The following is a 25,646-nucleotide window of genomic DNA, read 5'->3' as shown; positions in this document are numbered from 1 at the left end:
GCTCCGGCCCTCCCCTGCGCCTCCCTTTTGCTCCGGAATCGAAGCTCGTTCTCTCCTCGCTCTTATAGGATGGAGACGCGTCCTTCCCTTCTTCCAGGCCACTAGTTTCCAAGGGTGGAGTCACCCGGTTACTATGGGGAAAAGGGGGGAAGAGTGTTCCTAGTTGCCATGGTGATGCGTAAGAGGGTTCCCTGGGTCTCGAAGGGACCGAGAAGGCCGATGCGGTTGTCACGGCTACCAGCGGGCCTGTTCCGTCGCTAAGGAGGGGCGGCGGTTCGGGCTGTCCCCGTCCCTGTGCCCGGTTGCCGTGGAGACGGCGGGTGGCCCGGCCCCGCCCCCTCGGACTCTGACAGCGGCGGCCGCATCGCGCCTGCGCAGTGCTCTCTTCCCCCGCAGTCTCGGTGCGTTGGAGCCGGAGCCAGCGGCGGCCTTTGCCTCGGACCCTCCGCCGCGGAGCCCCCAGCCCGCCCGCCCGGCCGGCCCGGCGCCTCAGCAGCCGCCGCCCCGCCGGCCCCCGCCCCCGGCCGCCGCCCGCCCCCTCCCCACAGCCGCCTCCGCCGGAGCCGTCGCCTCGTGCACTGTGAGTCGGGGCCGAGGCGACGGGAGCCGCCGTGGGGCTGAGTCAGCGAGAGGCCCGGGCCCGGGCGGGGGAGGGGCGGGGCGGAGGGCGGGGGCCCGGCCCGGGGCCCCGCGGCAGCCGCTCCCCTCCCCCCCCCCGGCCCTCCGCACTCCTGCCGCCCGCTCCCACCCGCCTCCGCCCGCTCCCCTCCCCGGGACCTGGCGGCGCTGATCCTGGGGCATCTCCGTGGTGTGGACCGGGCAGCCCGGAGAGGGAGGGCAGCGGGGGCACGGGGAGGGCAGCGGGGGCACGGGGAGGGCAGCCGGGGGCACGGACACAGGGCAGCCGGGGGCACGGACACGGAGGGCAGCGGGGGCACGGGGAGGGCAGCCGGGGCACGGACACGGAGGGCAGCGGGGGGCAGGGCCTCCTGCCCACTCTCTCCCTCTTGCCCGGGCTGGTTGGGGGAACAGGTCTGGGCAATCCCAGCTGGCAGCTGAGTCCTGTGATTTCAGAGCAGCTTGAGGTGGGGATGGGGGTTACTTTAGCCGGGAGGGAGCTCCCGCCCATCCTGTACAGTCAAGATTCGTGGTGCCCTCCCGAGGGCACAGCACCAGCTGGGGTGCCATTCTAGGTGGGGCAGCCTCCATGTCATCCTTTTCAAAGTAATCTTAAGACTTGATGGAGGTAATGAGGGAAAAGGGCTGTATTTGGCAACTAAGAAGTTGGTATACTGAAGACCTTTTCAAAATGTGATGATTAGGAGTAAGTTATCTGAAGCAAATTTTCTTTAAAATACTCTTATGGTTGGAAGAACTGTGTTTTAGACTTCCATAATTTTTTGTTTTACTCTTTGTGTTTAAGATTAGATATGAAGACTGGCTTAGATTAGGAAAATCTCCAAACTACCTTTCAGCTCTGTTGTGCTAGGAGTCTGATTTTACTTGCAGTATAACAAAACCTACAAACAACTCTGTTAGGATTCTGCCATACTTGCATAAGAGGCAGGAGATGTAAGAAATACAGTGACTGTAAAATGTATGACTGAAGCATGAACTGCAGGTCCTGGGCCTAGAGAGCCTAGCCTTCCGCGGTGACTCTGCATGAGAACTATCGTGATAGCAGGAACAGTACATTTGGGTGTGGGTTGTGTGCTCCTAACTTGGAACCTGATCATGTTTCATATGCTAACTCATTTTTTCCTGCCCCATCAGAGTAAGGATAGTTCTCAAATACCTTTATTTTTCTGAACAGAGCCAAAATCTGCATTGAGGTCAAAAAGCTCCATTAGCTGTGCTCAGCCAGGAGCAGCCTTTTAATTAATATGCTTCAACATGAAAGCTCCCTAACCACTCCACTCTTCATATATGTCGATTTCCTTTGATAATTTTTTATTTTATTTTTTTGCTTATAAATTTCATTGCATGGCTAGTAGGCAAGCATAAACATAAGCTAGTTTCACTAGTTGAGTTCCACTGTATTATATGTTGGGGTCTGAGATTATGGGTTTATGCAGCAAATGGGATGAAAAAAGCATGGTGAATTATCATTTGAATTTGCTGATTGCAAACAGTAATAAATCATGATGAATCTGACTCTTAACTTTTCCCAGCCACAGCCTGTTAGCAGCTTCTCTAGACCTCCCTGATTCACATCAGATTAATTTAAAATAGCATAGGTGACTGCCACTCTTGTATAAATTTGGATATGAAATATCAGAGAGAAAAGTATTGGATCCTGTGTCAAATGTCACAGACTGTATTTGGTGGGATCTATCTTCCTCTGGTGTGAGAGTAATTTGGGATCTAGGAGTTCATTCCTTTTGTTTTTTCCCTCTCTGACTTTCCTGTCAGACCAGCTGATAAAATGCCTGATGGAGTAGAGTTAGTGAAAGCATCTGGGTCCAGAAACTGTTCCTCTTGCCTTAAGTAAATTTTAAGAATCATCAGCATTAATTGGGAATAGAGAAAGGAAATGCATTATGATTATAATAGGTCAGGAAAATGTTCCTTGTAGCTTTCTGTGGGATAATGATGATGGTTCATTACATCAAGCTGGACTTACATGATTAATTAGTTTTTAAATATGAGCCAAAGTTTAAGAACTTTGTCCTTCTATCTGTATCCTCAGAGATAATATACCCACTAATTGAGATCATAACATAAAGATATTGAAATTGGAGACTAGTGCTAACTTACGTGCTAACCCAGTTATGTTAGTCTTTTTGTATATCTACTTGTGCTTCTAGGGACATATAATAAGGAAAGTAATAATAACTATCATTTATATAACTCCTTCTTTGAGCCAGGCATTGTTGCTAAGCATTTTTCAGATTTTATTTCTTCTTATTCTCACATCAACCTCAGGAGGTGGGTGCTATTATTATCCCCATTTTACAGATGAGAGAATTGAGTCAGAGATGAGAGAACTTTGCCCAAGGTAACAAAGCTAGTAAATGTCTTAGACTGCATTTGAACTCCGGTCTTTTTTGACTTCAGAACCAGTGCTCTGTCCACAGCACCATCTAGCTACCGCTGAATGTAAAGAGTTATGTTATGAGATAATTTTATTTGCTTTACAGATTTATGTTAAATATACTGAGAAGCAGCATGTAAAGATGGATAAAAAACCAATTTCAGGTTTAGGAACACAGGTTCAAGTCCTACTCTGATTATTTTGGCTGTGTGATCCTGGGCAGATCCCACAACCTCTCAGTACTTAGGCAGGTCTCTTATCCTATATGTTTCAGGCAGAGTTCTGGTCTGCATTGGTAGAGAAAATTTCCTCAGCCAAGAGTTCCCTGAACCAGTGAAATTGCAGGTCTAGTCCTCATCCCTGTTAACAATCATAACTGATGCTCTTATCAGTACAGGATAATCTTAGAGCTATTTTTTTTTTATTGGTGGTGATGGCTTTGCACTGGTCCAGTCCTCCTTATAATTGCTGCTTAGGGTTAAGAGGTCCCACATCATGACGATGGAGCAGAAAAAATTTGGGGATTGAACCTATGATCTTGGCCTCAGTTATCATGGTATTCAAACCAACTGACCTAACAAGATGGCAGAACATTTTGCATCTGCTATGCTTTAGGTTAGACAGATAGTCTACATCTTATTGGATGAAAACATAAGATTATATTTTGAGTCAAAATCAGACCTTGCCCAAATGTGTTTAGATTCCTTTGTGTAGTGATTAAGGATATGCATAGTTATCCAGAAGTCTTAAAATATCTTTAAACTTTTCCAGTCATATAATTTTATGTAATTTTTTCATAAATTTATGTAATGAAACCTAATGTAAACCAACCCCTTCGTTTTATAGATGGAGAAACTGAGGCTACAGAGGCAAAGTGACTTATTTGAGGTTATATAGCTGGTCAGTGATAAAGTGAGGCTAGAGTCAGGCCTCTTGATTCTCAGAGTGAATACTCAATATTCTTTTATCTATATAATGCTGCTTCATTCCTGCTATTTCAAGGTCCTTTGACAAAATAATTTGCTTTTATATGATTATCCCTATAGATATGAATTGTTTCTCTTGGCATATTGCAGAATTAGGAACATCTTAGCATGACCTTCTCCTCAAACATTCATTCTTGCCACCAAAAAAAGAGAATTTTTTTCACTCATTCTGACTTCAGAAGATGCTAACCAGTTTTTTTTTTTGTTGTTTTTTTTTTTTGAGCTTGGATGAGACTAACAAAGAACAAATGGAGAGTTGAGTGTTTGGGGTCTTCTCAGATTTGTCTCTGGCTGCTGCCCTCTAAAAGGCAAAGGTTGTTCTGTGTTACTTTTTAGCCTATCTTCCTTCCCTTAGGAACAAGAGGGAAACTCCAAACCCATTCTACATTCATACAAGTGGAAAAAATGAAAAACAGCATTTTGAACTTTACTGTTATGACTTTATTCCTTATTGAAATGCTAGGAGTAAGACACTGAACTTTCAGGTAGTTTCTCAGTGCCTCAAGGGTAAGTTTGGTCAGGGAGAATTTTATCCCATAAAGATCTGGCATATGAAATGTTGTTACAACTGCCAAAGTCTGAATATATGAAATGCCCTTTTGTTTCTGGATTTTCAGCTGACCTGATTATCTGAAAGGCTGGTGTATGCAACATTTGGCTGTTGGAGTACAAGCTTAGTGTGTTTTTGTATTTTGTGGGGGTAGCTGGTCCTCAGTTGGGCTCAGGCTGGTCTGGCTAGTGCCTGTAATTTCTAATGGAAGAGCAACCCAGGTTTTAAGCAATTTTGGTTGTTTTTGCTTCAAGAATGAAGGTTCCATGCAGCTTCTCCACTAGTTGTGGGTGCAATTTTATTATGTGAACTTGTCCAGGTTGGCTGTAGCTCAGTGTTGCCTGGAGAAGAGAAGAAAAGACTCAAGGGAATTATGATAACTGTCTTCAGATACTTGTAGGGCTGGTATGTGGAGAAGGTATTAGCTTGTTCTGTTTGGTCCCACAGGGTAAAACCAAGAGCCACAGGTGAACAGTGCAAAGAGGTAAAATTAGACTTGATGTCTGGTAAAACTTCTCAAAGTAGAATGGCTGCTTTGAGAGGTGGTGGGCTCCCCTTCTGGGTTATCTTTTTTAGATAACCTCTGGTGGGTCAGGATCTAATAGGAATTCCTTTAGTTCAAGAATTGGCCTACTTAACCACTGAAGTTCCTTTGAACTTAGAAATTCTGTGAAATGATAAAGGAGTATCAAGGGGAAAGCAAAGAAGGCAAATCTAAAATTTGCAAAACAACAACCTCATTAGGGTGCAAAAGTTTTGTATTTGGTTGACAGTTGCTTCATAAGAAGCCAGAAAAGAGATTATAGCCTCACTGAGGAGCCTGTTCATTTATGAAGATAATGTGGTTCAATGAAAAGAAGGCTGGATTTTGATTCAGGACATAGGTTTACTTGGGAAAGACACACCTCTCTGGGTTTCAGTTTTCTCATCTGTAAAATAAAAGATTGGATTGAAACAATTAACAAGTATCCAAGAAATATATCATCACAGAGACTGCATCAGCTCTAATACTCTTAACATCATCTCTACCCTCACTTCTCTCTGACCTTCTCAGTAGAGGTCTGAGAGGCAGAGCAAAAAACTTCTCCCCAATCCCCCATTTAAAGAAGGCTCAGTGCACAGACTGGAATTAGACTCCACCACTCTGCTACCCCAGCTGTGGTAGCCCCGGCTCTTAGCACAGTGCCCAGGACTTACCAAGTGCTTCATAAATGTTTATTGTGTTGTATTAGTTTATTGTTTCAAGCCTACTATGTGCTAGGCAATAACTGTTTAAAATGTTTAAAAACCCCTGCTCTCAAAAGCTTGGAGATCCCATGTACATTTGTGAGGCAACACAGAATAAATACAAAATCAATACAGGAGGAAGAAGGACACTAGCAGTTGTGGGAATCAGAAAGGCTTTCTGAAAGAGGTGCTGCTGGAGCTCAGAGACGGACTCCCCGAGAGAGAGAGGTGGAGAAAGTGTGTGCTGGGTATGGAGGATGGTCAGTTTCTGGGCATGAAGGCAGAATACTGAGGATGAGAGAAGGCCAGCTGGACCTGGACATTAGAGTGCAGGAAGGGAAGTCTATATAATGAGACTGAAAAGACAAGCTTTGGACCAGACTGTGAAGGCCTTTCAAAGTCAAACAGAAGAGTTTATATCATGTCACCTCCTTAGTAAATTAATTAATCGACAAATATTTATTAGTGCCAGGCCCTGGAGATACAAAGATAAAAATGGAAAAAATCTCTGCCCTCAAGGAGCTCTTACATGATGAATATGAGAAGACAGCACATACATGCTTACAACACGGTAACGTTTTGGGGAAGTACTAACAACTAGAGAAATCAAAAAAGATCACCTTTCCTGTGGAAGCTGACCTATGAGCTAAACATTTCAGGAAACTAGAAATTCTAAGATCAAGTTACTAAAAAGGGAGGGCATTTCAAGCATAGAGGTAAGAAGCAGAATATCATATATGAGGAACAATAAGAAAGTTGGACAAGAGAATAAATTGTGTGAAGGGGAGTAATAAGTGAGGAGACTAGAAGAGGTAAGTTGGAGCCCAATTGTGAAAGACTTTGAATACTCAATAGAGGAATTTGTATTTGGTCTTAAATATGACTAGGGAACCAATGCAGTTTATTGAGCAAGGGAGTGACTTGTGCTCTCAGCTCTAAAGCTATGTTTCTCAGATGGAAAGGGGCAAAAAGACTGGCAAAGGCTATTTATATCAGACTTCTTTCTTGCTTTTAAATCTATTTGTGGAGTTGCATCTTACTATGGAGGGGGGGAACTTCCTGAAAGGCTAAAAGTAGAGACGTGAAACCCTGGGGTGGGTAGAATTGGACCACTTCTTAAAAGAGTAGTCAGAAAAAAAATAAAAAATTAAAGAGTAGTCAGGGCTAGAAGAATATTGTACACATAAACAGCAACATTGGGTGATGATCGGCTATGATGGACTTGTTCATTTCAGCAGTATAATAATCAAAGATAATTCTAAAAGCCTTGTTATGGAAAAAAAGACATCCATATTTAGAGAAGGAACTATGGAGTTTAAATATACACCAAAGCTTACTATTTTCAATTTTTAAAAGTTTTCTGATTTTTTTCCCCATTTTGATTAGATTCTTCTTTCACAACATGAGTAATATGAATCTATTTTAGCATGATTATGCATATATAGTCTATATTAGATTGCTTTCTCTAAGGGGAGGGGTAAGGGAAGGAGAACAATGTGAAACTCAAAATAACTGATTGTTGAAAACTACCATTGCATAATTGGAAAAATAAATACAATATTTTTTTTTTAAAAAGAGTAGTCTGGGCTGATGATCATGATCCTAAGCCTATAGGTGAAGTTTTGAGGCATAGAACTTCCAGGAAAAAAAAGAACTTTCAAGAAGATTATGTACTTTTGCAATCTAGGACATTTCATATTTCTTGGATAAAGAGCTTTAGGGTTCATATTCCTTTGTCCATTCTACTTCTTTCTGGTCATTTCATACCCTTTTGAAATTTATTCCTTTTCTATTAAACTGTTATGGCAAACATTGTAACTCTGAGGACAACTTTTCCCAAAGTATGATCTGTATGTTCCTGAGACCATTTCAGGGCATTTGAGAAGTCAAAACTGCTTTCACAGAAATACTAAAATGTAATTGCTTATTTTCCAACTACATATCTGTTTAAGACTGTATTTTTTTTCATTTATTCAATCAGCATTTATGTGATTAGTATGGTGCTAGACACTGGAAATACAAAAGTTAAAAAAAAAACAACCTCTCTGTCCTCAGAGAGCTTATGTTCTCTTTTTTTTTTTATTAAAGATTTTATTTATTTTGAGTTTTGAGTTTTACAATTTTTCCCCTAATCTTACTTCTCTCCCCCCACCCCCCACAGAAGGCAATTTATATTGTTTCCATGGTATACATTGATCCAAATTGAGTGTGATGAGAGAGAAATCATATCCTAAAGGAAGAAACATAAAGTATAAGAGATAGCAAGATCAGACAACAAGATATCAGGTTTTTTTTTTTCTAAATTAAAGGTAATAGTCCTTGGTCTTTGTTCAAACTCCACAGTTCTTTCTCTGGATACAGATGGTATTCTCCATTACAGAGAGCCCAAATTGTCCCTGATTGTTGCCCTGATGGAATGAGCGAGTCCATCAAGGTTGAACATCACCCCCATGTTGCTGTTAGGGTGTACAGTGTTTTTCTGGTTCTGCTCATCTCGTTCAGCATCAGTTCATGCAAATCCCTCCAGGCTTCCCTGAATTCCCATCCCTCCTGGTTTCTAATAGAATAATAGCGTTCTATAACATACATATACCACAGTTTGCTAAGCCATTCCCCAATTGAAGGACATTCGCTTAATTTCCAATTTTTTGCCACCACAAACAGGGCTGCTATGAATATTTTTTGTACAAGTTATGTTTTTACCCTTTTTCATCATTTCTTCAGGGTATAGATCCAGTAGTGGTATTGCCGGATCAAAGAGTATGCACATTTTTGTTGCCCTTTGGGCGTAGTTCCAAATTTCTCTCCAGAAAGGTTGGATGAGTTCACAGCTCCACCAACAATGTAATAGTGTCCCAGATTTCCCACAACCCTTCCAACAATGATCATTATCCTTTCTGGTCATATTGGCCAGTAAGACTGTATTTTTTTTTAATTGTTTAGTCATGTCCAACTCTTCATGATTCCATTATAGAGTTTTCTTGGCAAAGATAATGGAGTGGTTCTCCATTTCCTTCTCCAGTGGATTAAAGCAAACAGGTCAAGTGACTTACTAGTAAATGTCAACTGATCATACCCAAAGGCTGGATTAGAACTCAAGTCTTTCTGACTCCAGGTCTAACACTGTATCTAGTGAGCCATCTAGCTATTTCAGGTGTTCCTTCAAACACTTCACCCAAAACAATCATAACAAATTGAATGAAGACTCAAATAGGAAAATCTAGCTGTTTCCTTTTAAGTCAGACTTTAAAGAGATATGCAAAAAAAAAAAAGAGATATACAAAAATATGTAAAACAGGGATAGAGCATTGGATAGAGCATTGGCCCTGGAGTCAGGAATACCTGAGTTCAAATCAGGCCTCAGACACTTAATAATTACCTAGCTGTGTGGCCTTGGGCAAGTCACTTAACCCCATTTGCCTTGCAAAAAAAAGCCTAAAAAAATATGTAAAACAATGGTAGTCTTCACATTAATTTTCGTTTTGTTTTGGAAAATAGTTCTTTTATAAGATGTTATTTATGTTGATGTTGTAGGTTTTTTATTATTATTGTTTTAAAATGAATTAGATAAATTTTTAATTATCTGTTCTAAGATAGTAAATATTGATAGATATAAAATCACATGAGCAAAAATTCTTCAGAGTATAAAGAAGTGGGGTGGCTAGGTTGTGTAGTGGATGGAGTACCAACCCTGGAGTCAAGAGGACCTCAGTTCAAATGTGGCCTCTGACACTTAATCATTAATTAGCTGTGTGACTTTGAGCAAGTCACTTAACCCCATTGCCTTGCAAAAAAAAAAACAGAAAAAAAGTATAAAGGGATCCTGAAAGCAAAAAGTTTGAAAATTGCTGTATTATGTTACTCTAATAACACGCAGACTCTGAAAAATCTTTTAGCTTAATATTAAAAAGTAGTGTTAATATTATTACTAATAACTTACATTATAGATTTTAATATTTAAGTACATTTTATATACATTTTCTTTTGAACTTGCCAGCACTGAAGTAGGTAATGCAAATATTACTTTAATTTTCCAGATGAAGAAATTGGAACTTGGAGAAATCTTCATTTACCATAGGTAAAAAATAACAGAACAGAGACCCAAATTAAGTGTTCAGACCTTTTTGTGTGTGCATTCTCTTTCTGTTGTTTGTCCTTCAGTTCTTGAAGAAGACCATGACATCAGGTGATGCCATGACAAGCACAAGAATTGGATTTGAGTGAGGGAGTGCTGTGCTAAGTTACCAGCTTTACTTTTTTCCTCCAGAGCCATCTGGGTCCAATGGCCAGATATGAATCAGGATGATGGGAGATGACCCTGAATGTAAGGCAATCAGGGTTAAGTGATTTGCCCGAGTTCATACAGCTACTAAGTGGCAAATGTCTGAGGCTGGATTCAAACTGTTGTCCTCCTGACTCCCAAGTCCAGTGCTCTATCCACTGTGCAACCTATTTCTCTTTCTAAAAGGAAGCTAGCTGAAACACCCAACACTGTTTTACAACAATTATACTTTTAATCAGGTATATGACCGTGACCTGAAGAAGGAAACTGAAACTCATAGATGATAAAGTACATGTCCAAGGTCAGTTAATTCATGACAGAATTGGAACTAGTGTGACAGCTTCCAGTCAGGTACTCTTTCTAGTAGTTCATATTTATCAAATGCAGGTCTACACCTTCATCCTTGTTTCATTTAAACCATTTGAATGAATAACTACGAATCAGTAGGCATTTATTCAGTTGCTGTTATGTAACTAAGCACTGTGCTGGATGTTGGGAATACAAAGGCAAAAATGAAGAAGGCTCTGCCCTCATGGAACTTATATTCTAATGGAATAAGCAACATGTACATAGATATGTTAATATAAGATAAGTACAAGGTTATCTCAGGGGGTAAGAAACTAGAAGCAGTTCACTGGGAAAGGCCTCTTTTAAGAGGTGGAGGCACTTGAGTCAAGCTTTGAAGACTCAGATTCCAAGGGGTGTAAATGAGGACAGAGAGCCTTTCAGGAATTGGGGAACGGGCAACTTGTGTAAAGGAACAGATAAGGAGATTCAGTGTTATGTTATAAGGTGCCCCAAGTAAAGTTGTTTTGTTGGAATCATAGAGGGTGTGAAAGGGATTAGTGTATAATGAGTCTGGAAAGGCAGACTGGAGCCAGAAGGGCTTTAACTGCCAGAGGACTTTTATATTTGATCCTCAAGTCAACAGGGAGCTATTGAAACTTCCTGAGCAGGGGCATGACATCATGTTAGACCTTTACTTTAGTAATTTCATTTTGGCAGCGTTAAGGAGGTAGTTTTAGCAATAAATGAGCACTAGATGATAGTACAGTTAGTGAATTCAGAACTAGTTGAATAAGTGGACCAATCATCACTAATGAATCATCTGAAGAGGAATTCTCCAAGGACCAGTCCTTGGCCAGTTGCTTGGATAAAAATAACATTTTTATCAGTGATCTTAGTGAATGAGTGAGAGAGGGAGGGAGGAAGGGAGTGAAAAAAGCACTGGAGAATAACAAGGCAATCTCTTTTCTCCAGGAACTCACGAGGGGGAGATGATACGTAAAGATGTCTCAACTGTACATCAGACAGCAATAGCTTGTAACTCTTAGGGTGCAGCAGCAAAGCAGATGATAATACATCTACTTCAATGTCATTTTTTGATAATACCATGCCAACCCTGTTATCAAACCATTGGAAAGTGCCAAGGCCTATCTATAGTGACAAGATCTTTCTTTTCCAGGCCCTCAGCAGCTTTACTGCTGAGGGAGGTAGGTGCAGCTACTTTCAGTTGTTATATTCCAGTAGTTAGGATGTTTTGACCTTAATAATTTACATTGTCATCTACTCCATCTTTTTAAGAAAAATTCTATTGCTGCATTTTGGTTTTTAAATATCTCAACTTTGATGGACTGTGCTTGCTTTTAATGAGGTTTTTGTTAGTTTTTATAGTTGTTCAATGGAGGAGAATCAGTAGGAGAATTAAGTTACAAATGAAATATAAAATATTTTTTAAAAAATTCTCTCCCATCCTTGGCAGAATCTATTCTTTTGATATAGAAAAAAACCTTTGGCAGAACTGACTGCCATACTGACTACATTCTATCCTAACCCTCCTTTTGTCCACAGGGACCTGTTTGTAAGATAGCATAGATAGGCCAGGATGATCATGGAAAAATTTCTCTCTGTACCTAGCTTACAATTTTAAACTAGATTTAATCCATGATCTTGATTTTATTAGCTAAACTGCCATACTCTTAACAAACTGAACTAAATGCCCAGACTTTCTAACACAACTTTGCAGCATTTCATCAAAGACTCATAGAATTGGAATATATCTTAAATATTATCCCCTCCAGTTAATAACTTAAGGTATGACTCCCCTCTGCCACATTCCTGACAAACAGTTATTCAGCTTCTGCTTGAACATTTACAGCTGAAAGGAATCTATTATCTCATAAAGCAATATTTGGGACTTTAAATGCTTCATTTGCCCATGAAAGTTAGCCTTAATGCTCTTTTAAGAACATCTCTATTTGTTTGGGGGTTTTTTGGGAGGGGGTTGGGCAAGGCAGTGGGGTTAAGTGACTTGCCCAAAGTCACACAGTTAGGTAATAAGTGTCTGAGGCCGGATTTGAACTCAGGTCCTCCTGACTCCAGGGCTAGTGCTCTATCCACTGCACCACCTAGCCACCCCAGAACTTCTCTATTAAAAAACCAACTCTCTAATATTTGGTATATGTAGATATGTTTTATATGTATATGTATATTCATATTTCAATGCCACTTGCCTGGAGATATAGGACTTTAAAGTGAGTGTGATATCAAAACCACCATTGCTCAATTTAAAGCCAATTGAGGAACAGATATTGTTTCATATGTCCATAGTGATTCTTCTATGTTGTAGCCTCATAGGGTATCTACACCAGGGGAGCCTAGGGTCTTTAATTTCTCCTGAGGGACTCTGCTCACAGTCTCTATGCTATCATGATGACTGAGAATTCCACACCCAAGTACTTTCCTCCAGATTACCTCTGTAGATGACCATAGGGTCTCTTCATTGATGAAACAAGAAAGGACATGCTGTGTCCTTTGTGCTTTTGTGGCTTAAAAGTGTCATCACAGAGGAATATCACCAAGTGGAACAGTTTCTGATTGTGAAATGCAAGACATAAATGTAATATTTTTAATGAATAAAGTAGATCTTAAAGACAGTGTTTTCTGTATCTTCCAACCTTTACCATTTAGAATTTTAAAGAATTTCAAAGAAAGAGCCCTAATGAAGAACCTCTTCCTTCTGCCTTATATTTTAGGATTTCACTTAATTAACATTTTTCCCCATCCAACCAAAATTCAGCCTTGACCTGACTCTTAATTTTTTTTTGCCATGTGCTAATTTACTTAGAATTTCTGACATGGCTTGCCAGTGCTGAGCCCTGCCACATCCTCTGTGACCACTGGCCTTGTTTCTAAACCAGGGCAAGTGGAGGTAAAAAAAATTCCCATTTTCTATAACTATGTCATCTACAAAGGACTGGACTGGTAGTTTCCTCCTGGTTGTTCCAGTATACCAGCTTTTCAACCACAGCATCATTAAGAGACCAGAACAGCAACATTCCTCTTGTCTCTGGTATAGTAGAGATCATTCTGTTTTCCTTTAAATAATTTCTCCCTACCCCACTCTTCTATGTATTACCTTGATTGCCTAGCCTCCTGGACATAAGCCTGACAGGGAAATATGTTTCTGGCATCATTTTCCAGGATCCAGGGCTTGGAGCATACAGAACATATGGGCTGTCATGCAACTCTGCTTGTGCTGCCGTAAATGTTTTCTAAGCAATATCTGTCTTGTCTTCTAAACTGCTCTGAATACCCAAACACTTTTGTCTAGGGTGGTGTAAAGGCCTCCTCTGCTACATGTGCTTATTAGAGAGTAGCTTTGTGGATTTGCTTGTGATGGCAGTGTACTGTAGAGTGATTATGGGGCAGGATTCACCCAGCCCCAGGGGAATTGTTGTCTTCTTCCTGAGTGATCTAAAATATGTTTGCTGACTGGCAAGAAATAAAATCGTGGGTACTTCTGAGTCAGTGAGACCAGTTAGGTTAATGAGTATATGTGAAAGGGCAAGGCTTGGAAGGTTGGGTGAAACTGAATAGCTCTTCCCATGTGAGGAGTTCTACACTGAATCTGTATCTGTTGTAGTTTTACATGAACTACAAAGTCAGACTTTTTCTTCAGGCACCTGACTTTTGGCAGACAGCCCACTGAATCTTTGTTCATCCCTGCAGGTTATCAGCAATTTGAATTTATTTGCTGGTTGCCTTGATTTTTAGATGGGAATAGTACAGAGTTGGAAGTTCCCAAGATAGAAGTTGATTTAATTTTGGCATTCCTCTGATATACCTTTCAGTTCTTGGCATTGTATGTGCTGTTCTGTACTGACCTCAGAACAGCATAATGTAGTTTTGACTGCAGGCAGGAAGGTGGTAGTGTTAAATATTAAGTCTTTGTTATATCAGGTCCAAAAATATCCAAATTTGTTGGGATATTCATACAGATAGGATATTGGGATCATAGGACCCTCATATAAAGCAAAATGTCAATCAACTGACTTATTAAACCTTTGCTTTGAATTTAGTTAGTAGGGTGCTAGGTAATATGAGATACCCACAGTGAACTTAGTTGGAGAAATGAGATTTAAATAACTAGTAAACAAAATAGTGTTATATGTATGTATATATTGTATTATATATATAATGCTAAATTACAATTGTATATTATAAATACTATGTAATATATAAGATGTTAATTCTACACTATAAACAAATGCAAAAATAGTTTAGGCTTCTCAGAGGGAGTGATAGAAGGGATACAGAAGAATCAGAATGGTGCAGTGTCATGAAATCAAGAGAGAAAATTTCCTGAATAAAGAATAGTAGGGGGCAGCTAGATGGCACAGTGCATAGATCACTGGCCCTGGAATACAGAGGACCTGAATCCAGCCGCAGACACTTAATAATTATCGAGCTGTGTGACCTTAGGCAAGTCACTTAACCCCATTGTCTTGCCAAAAAAAAAAGTGGTAGTATCAGATACAGTGGAGTAGTTCAAAGGAATTTAACCTGTGAAAAGACCATAGGATTAGGCTGCAAGGAGGTCATAAGTCCTTTCTACTCTTGAAAGTATAGATATAGGAACCAAATTTTTTAAAGATTGGGAGATAACGCATATAAAGGCAAAAGAACACTGTCTCCTATCATTCAAGGCCTCCAACTTATCCTTCTAGATTTAAATATCATTACTTCCTTTTGTGAAGTCTAGGTTACTTACTGTCCTCTCCCATTCTCATTCTGTCCTCTCCTCATGCTATGCTCATGCTATTTGCTATTCCTAGACTAGATTCTCCATGAATTCCCTACTCCTAAACCCATGCCAATCTCTATTTCTTGAGATCTTTTCCTTCCTTCAAAACCCAACTCAGATACCACTTGTTCCATGCCTCTCTGCCTAAGTGAACATTTCTTCCTCTACAGCTTTCTCATTGTAAGGTTCAAGACAACATTTTTTGAATCTATTATGTATATTATGGCTTAATCCTTGCAAATTGATTATAAATATCTTGAGGGCAAGGTCTGTGTATTGTATCCTCTTTGTATCCTTAACACTTTACCCATCAATTAATGAATACTTTTTAATTGAATTGAACAAAAAAAAGTTAAGTGAGCTGAATAAGCTGAAGATGATAGAAAGAAGAGAGAAGCATGGAATCAAGTTCTCCTGACTCAAGGGGTAGGAAGGGCTGACATATAGAACATAGATGAAGGAGTTAACTTCCCCAAGGAAGAGTATTACCTCTTTCTCTAAGACTAGTTGCAAAGACAAAGACATGGATGTAAAGACAGGTATATTAAGATGAAGATAAGGAAGCTTATTCTGTGTGGTTTCAATCTTTTCAATAAAGAAATAATCAACAGTGAGGAAAGAGGTAGTCTTGAGTAGATCTCACATAGTTTGAGGAGTTTTAAATGTAAGAGATGAATAAAGTAATGTACAAGTCGATGTTTGATAACATGAATTTGTAATGAATCTAGTCTATATAGTTCTGCATCTTTTTTCCACCACTGTTCAATATCTAGGGAGCAGAAACAAATACAATCAGTTCTTTTGTGATACTTCCTTTTAAAAACTCATATTTGTTCCAACACAATTGATTAGAGAATATTGTGAGTATAACTAAAATTCAGATTCGCTGATGCTCAAATTCTTCCATGAGAAACAGCAAGAATGGTCACAGTAATTCACAAACTGCAACCCTTCTGACACCAACTGACACCAACTTTCACAAGAGGTCTTTATTAGGTAAAGTGCCCTTTATTGTATTATCTTCCAGTGCAATAAGAGCTGTGGGAAGAGAGGACTGATCCACCTCCTTCCCCTCCAGTTTTCCACTGTGACCTCCCAAGTTCCATAGTTATGTCCTCCCCAACTTACAGTTTTTCCCATCCCTAGCCATGGAAACCTAACAAGGTCAAACAGCAGTCTAAGACCGAAGAAGCTGCCAATATTTATTATTGTATTTATGTAATTCTCAACTATTAACATGAGTAAAGTTGTCATTAAATACTAATAAAAAAACTACCATTCCAAAAATTAGATTTTTTGAAAGTAACTAATGAAGTTTTTGAATATTGTATCCTTAAACCCCATTCTCCCTCATAAACTCTATGGTTTTCATTGTGCTATTTTGCATAGCAAATGAAAAAATATAGCAGAACTGACTTTTGTATCTGGAGGTGAGAGGGGATAGAGATTCATTCTTAGGCATTTGATAAAAAATGCTGTGGAAGGTCTAATCAGGGTAATTTAAGTGAGAGAGCAATGTCATTGAATTAGTTTATCATGTTGTCAGAAGTGGATAAATAGTCCAGTGAATCTAGAAAAATAGGCTAATGATCCAAGTAAAATAATAGCAAGTGAGCAAATTATAGGACCCAGTGACTACAGAAAGCAAATTCACTATCTATATAAAAGAAGACATGTGAGGAAGTAGTAGTTTCAGGTGAGGATGAGGAATTTGGGGAAGGGGGGAATATTAAAGATTCTGAAAGTGAAGTGGTAGTGTTTTTTTAGTGATCAGATAATAAGATATTGGTATATGATTGAAGGTAAGGACTAATAGAATAAAGACTGGGAAGGTTTTAGAATTGAAAGTATTCTCACAAAGGATATGCCCTCTACTGGTGTTTGGTAACTAGTCATAAACACAAGTGTTTCTCTTTTCCACTCTGGAAAAGAGCTCCCTACCTGCCAGCCTTTACTTGTCCCCAATTATGCCTTTTGGGGAGTGTATCCTCTATACCAGAACCTAAGATCCTCTTTACAGACTCCCTGTTAGGACTCTGTTCGCTGTCCAACTCTCTTCCTGTTCAGTTAAAATGTGTGAATGGTTGGGCCATCTTTCCAGTACCAGTGCCCTGTTTATAAGTCTATACTAACCTGCCCTGCCCTCTCTTGTCCTCTTACTGCATCCACATGAGCCTGTGCTGATACAAGGATCTTAGAGGTTCAGGGGCTTGATAATAGCATTGCAGAGGATGATGGTAGGAGACAGAAGAGAAGAAAAATGTGAACCATGTGCTGACAACTTCTTGAAAGGTGGAAAAAGTGACATTCATTCTCTCTTGTGTCCCAGGATTCAACCCTGAATCCTGCTGTGATATTGTACAAAAGTGTCATTTCCATAATAAAAATACTGGACAAGATAAGTGATGATAAGTCTGCACCTGGCTTTCCTAGGATTAGACAAATAAATCAAATAATTCAGGTTCAATCTTGTCCTGGACAAAAGCCAAGAGATCTCATTTTATACCTAGATTGAAATAAAAAGAAACTTCTTGCCTCTGCTCCTATTATTTTTCTCTCCCGGGAGGTCTTGTAGGGAGGCAATTCAGAACTCCCTTTAATTTTCTATTTAGAACACCTGCAGAGACATAAGTGAGAAGCAGAGTACCATGGAAAGATATACTTAGATCCTTCCCCCCACCCCCATCACTTCACCTCTTCAGGACTTTGTTTCATCTGTCAAATAGGGAAGAGACTCACACCAACTGGCCTCAAAAGGCTACTCCCAAGTCCAAGATTTTATATGGTTCTATGAAAGAAGTCTTGGAACGGGGCGGCTAGGTGGCGTAGTAGGGGCGGCTAGGTGACGTGCCTTGGAGTCAGGAGTACGTGGGTTCAAATCTGGTCTCAGACACTTAATAATTACCTAGCTGTGTGGCCTTGGGCAAGCCACTTAACCCCATTTGCCTTGCAAAAACCTAAAAAAAAAACCCCAACAAAAAAAAGAAGTCTTGGAACAAGCTGACAGAGGCGATAAAGACATTAGGATTGAAGTACTTGCTATCCAGGAATGGGAATTTAAAAGCATGTAATGAATCCATGGTCTAGAGATGAGAGGAATGGGTGCAGGGTGTGCATCAGTAAGATATGACAACAGAGTCAACATTTGAAGGAGTATCAGGCTTTCATTATAGCAGTGACATAAAGACATGTAAAACAAGTCCAGGGGTCACAGTAAAAAGATGCGGTGAGAATAGTAGGGACTCAAGTAGTGTAGGATTGAGGAGAGCTAGGAATGACCAAGGTAGGTGTAAGAGTTTGGGTTGAAGAATACTGTGACAAATGGAAGACCTTCAAATCTCTTTGAGAACAAAGGACAAACAACCACAATAATGAACAATAAGGAATATAGTAAAAGTACTGCTTTTCAATGTGTCCCTTTACCCTGTAAGCTCAGTGTAAACTCGTGAATTACCACTACTTTACTGTTAGAAGAATCATGTTGCAGTCATCATCAGCAGTGGCTGCTGAGTGGCATGGTGATCAGAGTGCTGCACCTGGAAATAGGTGGACCTGAGCTCAAATCAGCCTAAAACAATTACTAGTTGGTGATTTACTTAATTTCTTGGCAAGTTACTTAGCCTCTTGTTTGCCCCAGCTTCCTCAAGCCTAAGTGGGAATAATCCTTCCCAAGCTTGTGAGAATCAGAATAAATAATACTTGTAAAGCACAGTGTCTGGCACATAGTAGGTAATATATAAACGCTGGGTATTATCATTAATAATGATGATTATAAATTCTCTTCCTGTTCTTCAACCTAGCTTCAGAATAGCTTCCCTGAATTGGTCATCTTTTATTATTATTTTTGTTCCAGAGAGGTGTGTGTACCAGATTGTACAGAAAACAGTCCTAGAAGATAGGAGACCTGGGTTCAAGTCCTGTCTTTGACACATACTTACTATGCAACTGTAGTCAAGTTAACCTTGCAGAGCTCTAAGAAACTATAAGATTCTAAATTGGGAGCAGCTAGATGACACAGTGAATGAAGCACTAGCCCTGGATTCAGGAGGACCTGAATTCAAATTTGGTCTCAGACTCTTACTAGCTTACTAGTGAATTGGGACAAGTCACTTAACCTAGATTGTCTCCAAAATAAAAATTCTAAATAGTCAAAATTTCTATACCAGGAGTTTCTCATATATCAGTACACCAAAGAAATCCCAGGTCCATATCATGTTATTGTTATTTATCATTTTAAATGTATTTGTGTTTTAAAGTTTAAAACATGTTTTCCTCATCACAAAGGGGAGAAAGGATACCTTCATAAACATCTCACAGCCACATCCACATTCAGACCCTCCTACCCTTTTGCCTGGACTAATGCAATAGCTTCTTTTTTTTTTTTTGCAAGGCAAACAGGGTTAAGTGATGTGCCCAAGGCCACACAGCTAGGTAATTATTAAGTGTCTGAGAACAGATTTGAACCCAGGTACTTCTGACTCTAGGGCTGGTGCTTTATCCACTGCACCACCCCCTAGCAATAGTTTCTTAATTGTTCTTCTTGCCTTATATCTCTCTCCTCTTCAAGGCTTCTTCTCCACAGCTGCCAGAGGGATATTCCTAAAGATGATCCAGTCATTCTCACCCTCTGGGGATCCCTTTTATCACTAAAAATAGAAACAAACTCCTCTGTTTGGCATGTAATAGGTTTTTCCAACTTTCTTTTACATTACTCCTCATTATGAGCTTAAGTCTAATCTAACTGACCTTCCTAACTGACCACCCTCTCTGGTGACATTTTCTCTTCCATCTCTGTGCCTTTGTATAGACTATTCCCTAATGCTTAGCATGTTCTCCTTCCTCTCCTTTTCCTCTTACAATCCCAAGTTTCCTTCAAAACTCATCTCAAATTCTGCCCTGTGTGAGGCCTTTCCTTATTCTCTGAGCTTTTAGTGCCTTTTCCTAATCTTTTTCCCTTTCCAAGAAATTTTCTTGTATTTATTCTGCACCTATTTTTTGTAATTTACCATATGTACAATTATATCCCTGTTTAGAATATGGACTTCTTGGAATTAGGGATTGTTTCATTTGTCTTTGTATCCTTCAAAACCTAGCACAGTTGCCTGGCAGTTAAACATTTAATAAAATGCTTGCTGATTTGTTTGGTTGGGATGAGACAGTAATTCCAGGTGTGGACTCATTCAGACATTATGTATTCCATCACCATTATTTTTCAGAGGAAAAAATTGAAACCCAAGAGATAAAGTGACTTTCTCTAGATCACAGAAAATAGTAGAACTAGGATTCTGACACCATCCTTGCCAGGACACTGATTATAAGCATTGAGATGAAAAAGTAGCATAGGCCATATGGGGAGCAGAAAATTAGAGTCCAATTTGACTGGGGTCTAGAATAATATAAGAAAATTCTGTTAAGATGTTTAGTTGTTTTGCATTAAAAAAGAATCTTCATTGAAAGTTATGAAGGTGGGGAGGCTAAGTGGCGTAGTGGATAAAGCACCGGCCTTGGAGTCAGGAGTACCTGAGTTCAAATAGGATCTCAGACACTTAATAATTACCTAGCTGTGTGGCCTTGGGCAAGCCACTTAACCCCATTGCCTTGCAAAAACCTAAAAAAAAAAAAGTTATGAAGGGGAGGCAGCTAGGTGGTGCAGTGGATAAAGCACCGGCCCTGGAGTCAGGAGTACCTGGGTTCAAATCTGGTCTCAGACACTTAATAATAATGTAGCTGTGTGGCCTTGGGCAAGCTACTTAACCCCATTTGCCTTGCAAAAACCTAAAAAAAAAAAGTTATGAAGGGAGAATTGCCTGACAGATACAATTATATTTTGTCTTTTATTGGTCCTATTCCCGAGACACTTACCAGGGAACTTTCATCTTTTCCCTGAGAAGCTAGTAGACATTGAATTTTATTTCCACCAACACACATGGAAGTTAAGACATAGATAACATGATGGCTTGGGCCTTGAGTCTCTTACTGGGCCATCTACTGCTCTGAACTGTCTAAATTAACTTAAACCTTACTGAAATATTTAGAGAACAGGAGATAATCCTAGATTTGGGGGACAACTGATTAAATTGTCCTCTTCTTTGTTCTTTGATAAAATGATTCAGTATCATAAGAATCATTAAATTGAGATGTGCTGTATTAGAAAGAAGGCTGGATGTAAGTAATGTAATATCTTTCACACTGGGCACATGATTTTAACCCCTTAGAGCCTCAGTTTCTTCATCTGTAAAATGAGGATAAAAATAGTAAACCTATTTTGTAAACCTCAAAGAGTATATGAATGGAGAGAGTTACTCTGTAAACTTAGTCCTATCTAGCAAAGCTAGCTCCATCTCTCCCTCAGGGTCTCAGGATACACTCAAATGGTTTGCCCCTTTGGCAACTGGGTTCCCCTCATTGTTAGCTCCCCAGTTCCATTTAACCAATTTATGTCAATTAACTGTTACAAATTAACTATTTACTTTGAAGATAGAGCAAAAACAGGAATAGAACAATTTTCTCCCAGTATTTCAGGAGCCCCTTCTCTCCTATACTACCTCAGAACCTAGAGAGGTATCTACATAGCATTGGCTCCACCAAGTTCAGTACTTATTTCAACTCCAGCTGAGTTAAATCCCTGAAAGCTATTTCATGCTCCTTAAAGCTGGGCTTGCTGTGAAACCCATCCTGTACTTGACTTCAGCACCTCCTGACTGAACCTTCAGACCTTTTGACACAAGGTTGTAGCCTCTAATCTCTTTCATCTAAAAGGGAAAAAAAGAAAAAGAAAGAAAGACCAATCCCCTCATAGTATGTCTCTCCTTACCCAAGCACTGCCATGCAAGAAGTCAAACCAAGAAAGGAAGGGAGAAGTTGATTAGTGCCTTTTGATTGCATGCCAGTTCCAGGTATTCCACTTTAGTCAGTCAAAGAGGTTCCTATTCTCCTCATGTTTAGCAAATCAGATCCAAGAATAGAATGTTTTCCCATGCTCCAAAGCTCTCCAAGGCACTTTTAATACATGTCATCACTACTCTCCTGGAAGCAGGCTCCCCAGCGTCTTCCACCTGGGGAATTGCATCAGCAGTACTCTGCTCATGATCATAAGTCCTGAGCTCCCCAGCTATTCCCCTGTTATACAACTATAAAATGATGGTATTCTTCTATGCAGTTGTCTGTCTTCTCTACACCCCCCCCCCATACTTGGTACATAATAGGTACTTAATGAATTACAAAATTTCCTATTTGGGGGTAGCAATAGCATAGATAGGGTCATTTCTAATTTATCTCTAAATTAAGGATCATATGATCATAGATTTAAAGCTAGAAAAGACCTTAAAGTTCATCAAGTATACCCTAGTCCTTTTACAGATTAGGAAATTGAATTCCAGGGTATTAAGTGACTTGCTGAGAGTCGCACGAATTTGAATCCTGACTCCTTCCTTACTCTAAGTCCAGGCCTTCACCTATTGCACCTCATAACTTTTCATGGACATAGCTTGGTCTGGACCCTTTCTATGATCATAGGAAAGTGTATAGGGGAAAATCTCTCCAGTTCATGAGCCATTTGAAAAACAAGATTTTACATTTCATTTCTCTATAATGTGGATGCAGAAAGATATATATATATATGTATATATATATATCATAGTTAGCAGATCAAAATATATGTGTGTATATATGCAGATAGATAAAGATATATTTTTTACAGAAGCAGAGGATCTTTTTTTAACTAGATGAACAATTGGGTTCTAGAATCAGAAATGAGCCCTAGTCACTAGATCTATTTCACTATTTCATATCTTCCCTGAACCTGTCCTACTCCAAAACTTTTCTTGGCTAAAAATTGGTTGCCCCTGTTTAGTTCTCATGAGTCTGGATTTGGAGAGAATCTTTTGAACAGGGCCTATGGATAGTAAAAGAAAATTTTTTTCCAATGACTCTGAAAATTTGTTCAAATCTAATGAAATTATGTAGGTTCAAAAAGTGATTAGATAAATTCATAGATGATAGCCTAGAGCTTCATTAAGGTAAACTAGGAATATTGGGATTCCAAATCTGTTGAGGTAACCCTTTGGAGGGCCTCACAATCTTCCCTTGATAATATCCCTTGATATCATTATTGGATTTAGAATCTTAGACTGATTGAACCATTGAATTTGGTCCATTATGACATTATTTTTATTGAAACTCCTTACATTGCCAGTATTATAAAGTACTGGCAAGAAAGACACAAAGAGATGAACCCAGAGATTAGTAGAAATACTGGAATTGGGGTGATGGAACAGATTTAAGAGATCAGGTGTCAAGGATCACATGGGACATGGGAAGATTGTGATAATATAGATAAAAGATAGTAATATTGGGGCGGCTAGGTGGTGCAGTGGATAGAGCACCAGCCCTGGAGTCAGGAGGGCTTGAGTTCAATTCTGGCCTCAGACACTTAATAATTACCTAGCTGTGTGGCCTTGGGCAAGCCACTTAACCCCATTGCCTTGCAAAAACCTAAAGAAAGGAAAAAAAATGGTAATATTAGTCTTCTTGTTAAATAAGAATGATAGAAACAGGTCCTCAGGAGGTAATAGGAAAGTACTAGCAGGGAGACATGGGACAGGAGTAACAAAAAACTGATATGCTGTAATTGTAACATACTTCTCAGTGTTGAATTACCATTTGGGCATCTTACAATCAATGTGTACTTTACTGGATAGGATGATTAAATATTCTAAACCTAAATAGGCCATCAGGGGCAGTGTTCTAATTCCTCCTCTGTTTTTATCTATGACTTTGGGAAATGACACTTTAAAATCTTCCTCATATGTAAATAATGCTCATCTCCCACACAGAGTTACTAGATGATGAGCAAACATTAATTATAAATATGTGTATTTCCATATCCACCACTTCAAAGAGTTAGGCTTGGATCTTGGGAAAACTAATAATAGGAGCTTCAAAATTATCCACTGTTCTCACTCACAAAAGTCCAAATTCTATTGGCAGAATTTTTCATAGTTGATTTTGCTGTCAACTCTAAAGGGAAGAGTTCTACCAGCAGAATCAGAAGCATCAGGTAGTAAAACTGCTGGAGGTCACATGAAATATGAAAAAAGCAGGTCCTCTTTCTCAAGGCTTTGTGTTACTGATCACTTTAAATAGAATAAGTCTTTTAGCAGAGATGTCTTAACATTCCCAAATACTGGTACATGCTGCATACTTTGACAAAAATTTCTTAAGAGTTATGGTGAATTCCTAGGAACTGTGTGAAATGGTTGATGACTTATTTCATTTCCCACCTCATACACATAGACCAAAGACATATTGAAATTAAAGAAAATTTGTTTTATTTGCTTTGAATACTTGAATGCAGTGACTGGAAACTGAGGTAGTAAACAGAAAGAGAGCTTATAGAAATTATTGATTGCTCTTCCATCTCAGAGCTATCTATATCTATATAATACCATTGCCACTTCCCACCTCAGCAGAGATACTGGATCCAACCATAAGAAATTTCAGCATTTCATCTGCTCATCATTCTAGGCTGACTAGGCAGGTTTATTGGTATATATATATATATTAAGGGTTCTAACTGTGGTATGTGAGGCCCTTCTCTGTTAAATATAAGGAAAGACAGTATTACATATCTTCCAGTTTCATATTCTATGATTGTGAGAGGTTATTTCTGCTCTGACCTTGGAAATCCATACTGATTAAAAAAAATTCTCTGCATGTAACTGACTTTTCAAGGAAGGGACACTGTGTGCTTTATGCATTTGGCCTGTTTTTGAATGCTGGCCGAAGAGATCATTGGTCATTAATAACTATGACCTTTCACTGAATGTCACTTTTCAGTATCTGTATAGCAGATTTCTTCATTTTGTTTGCTTTGTGGTTTTGCCTCCACCAGAATCAGAATGAAGGCCTCTAATTCTAGGCTTCAGGATGAGAGAAGACTGGGAGAGATGAAGAGAAATTAAAGTGTGGAAAAATCAAACACTTCTACTTCTCTGCTACATATCAAGTCTACTCTGAGTCAGAACAATGACCCCTTATCTGTCATAAGGACCAGTACTATATGCTAAAAGTGAAAAGGCTTCCAGTTCTCCTCATTTCAGGAGAAGAATCAACCATTTTCCTCTTCAATATAAATGAATATAAATGAAATCAAACCCTCACAGGACACAGCTTCATCTTATGCTTCCAGTCAAATTTGAATTCCTGAGTAGGAAAATGGATGTCTGTTCCTCACAGTGTATTCCCTAGAATCTGAAAATAGCTTAATGGGATAGTAGGTGAGCCCCAGCTTATTCTGTGGTCTTACTTTTATTATTTACTCTCCCTCTTTGTGCCAGTTGGGTTTAATATTTCAAGTACTTCACAACCATATATGTAATTGTTATGTTTTATCTATCTAAATTCTGTTAAGCCTTGAAATGCAGTTTTCTTTGCTACTCTTATTAGTGATAATAGCTAACATTTATATGGCACTCACTATA

At 39.4% G+C, this 25,646-nt stretch overlaps 1 protein-coding gene across 1 annotated transcript in view; it reads left to right on the top strand.

Annotated features, from left to right (window-relative positions):
• Positions 1-518: 518 nt before the first annotated feature.
• Positions 519-25,646, top strand: part of MAPRE3 (microtubule associated protein RP/EB family member 3) — a 94,899-nt gene continuing 69,771 nt past the window's right edge. The window contains exon 1 of the mRNA XM_074209892.1: positions 519-580. The gene's annotated coding sequence lies outside the window, so the exon portion shown is untranslated. The remainder of the gene's footprint in view (positions 581-25,646) is intronic.

Source organism: Macrotis lagotis, chromosome 1 (genome assembly GCF_037893015.1).
Source record: "Macrotis lagotis isolate mMagLag1 chromosome 1, bilby.v1.9.chrom.fasta, whole genome shotgun sequence".
Taxonomy (NCBI): Eukaryota; Metazoa; Chordata; class Mammalia; order Peramelemorphia; family Peramelidae; genus Macrotis; species Macrotis lagotis.
Note: the sequence above shows the minus strand (reverse complement) of the source record. Positions and strands in the feature narration are given on the sequence as shown.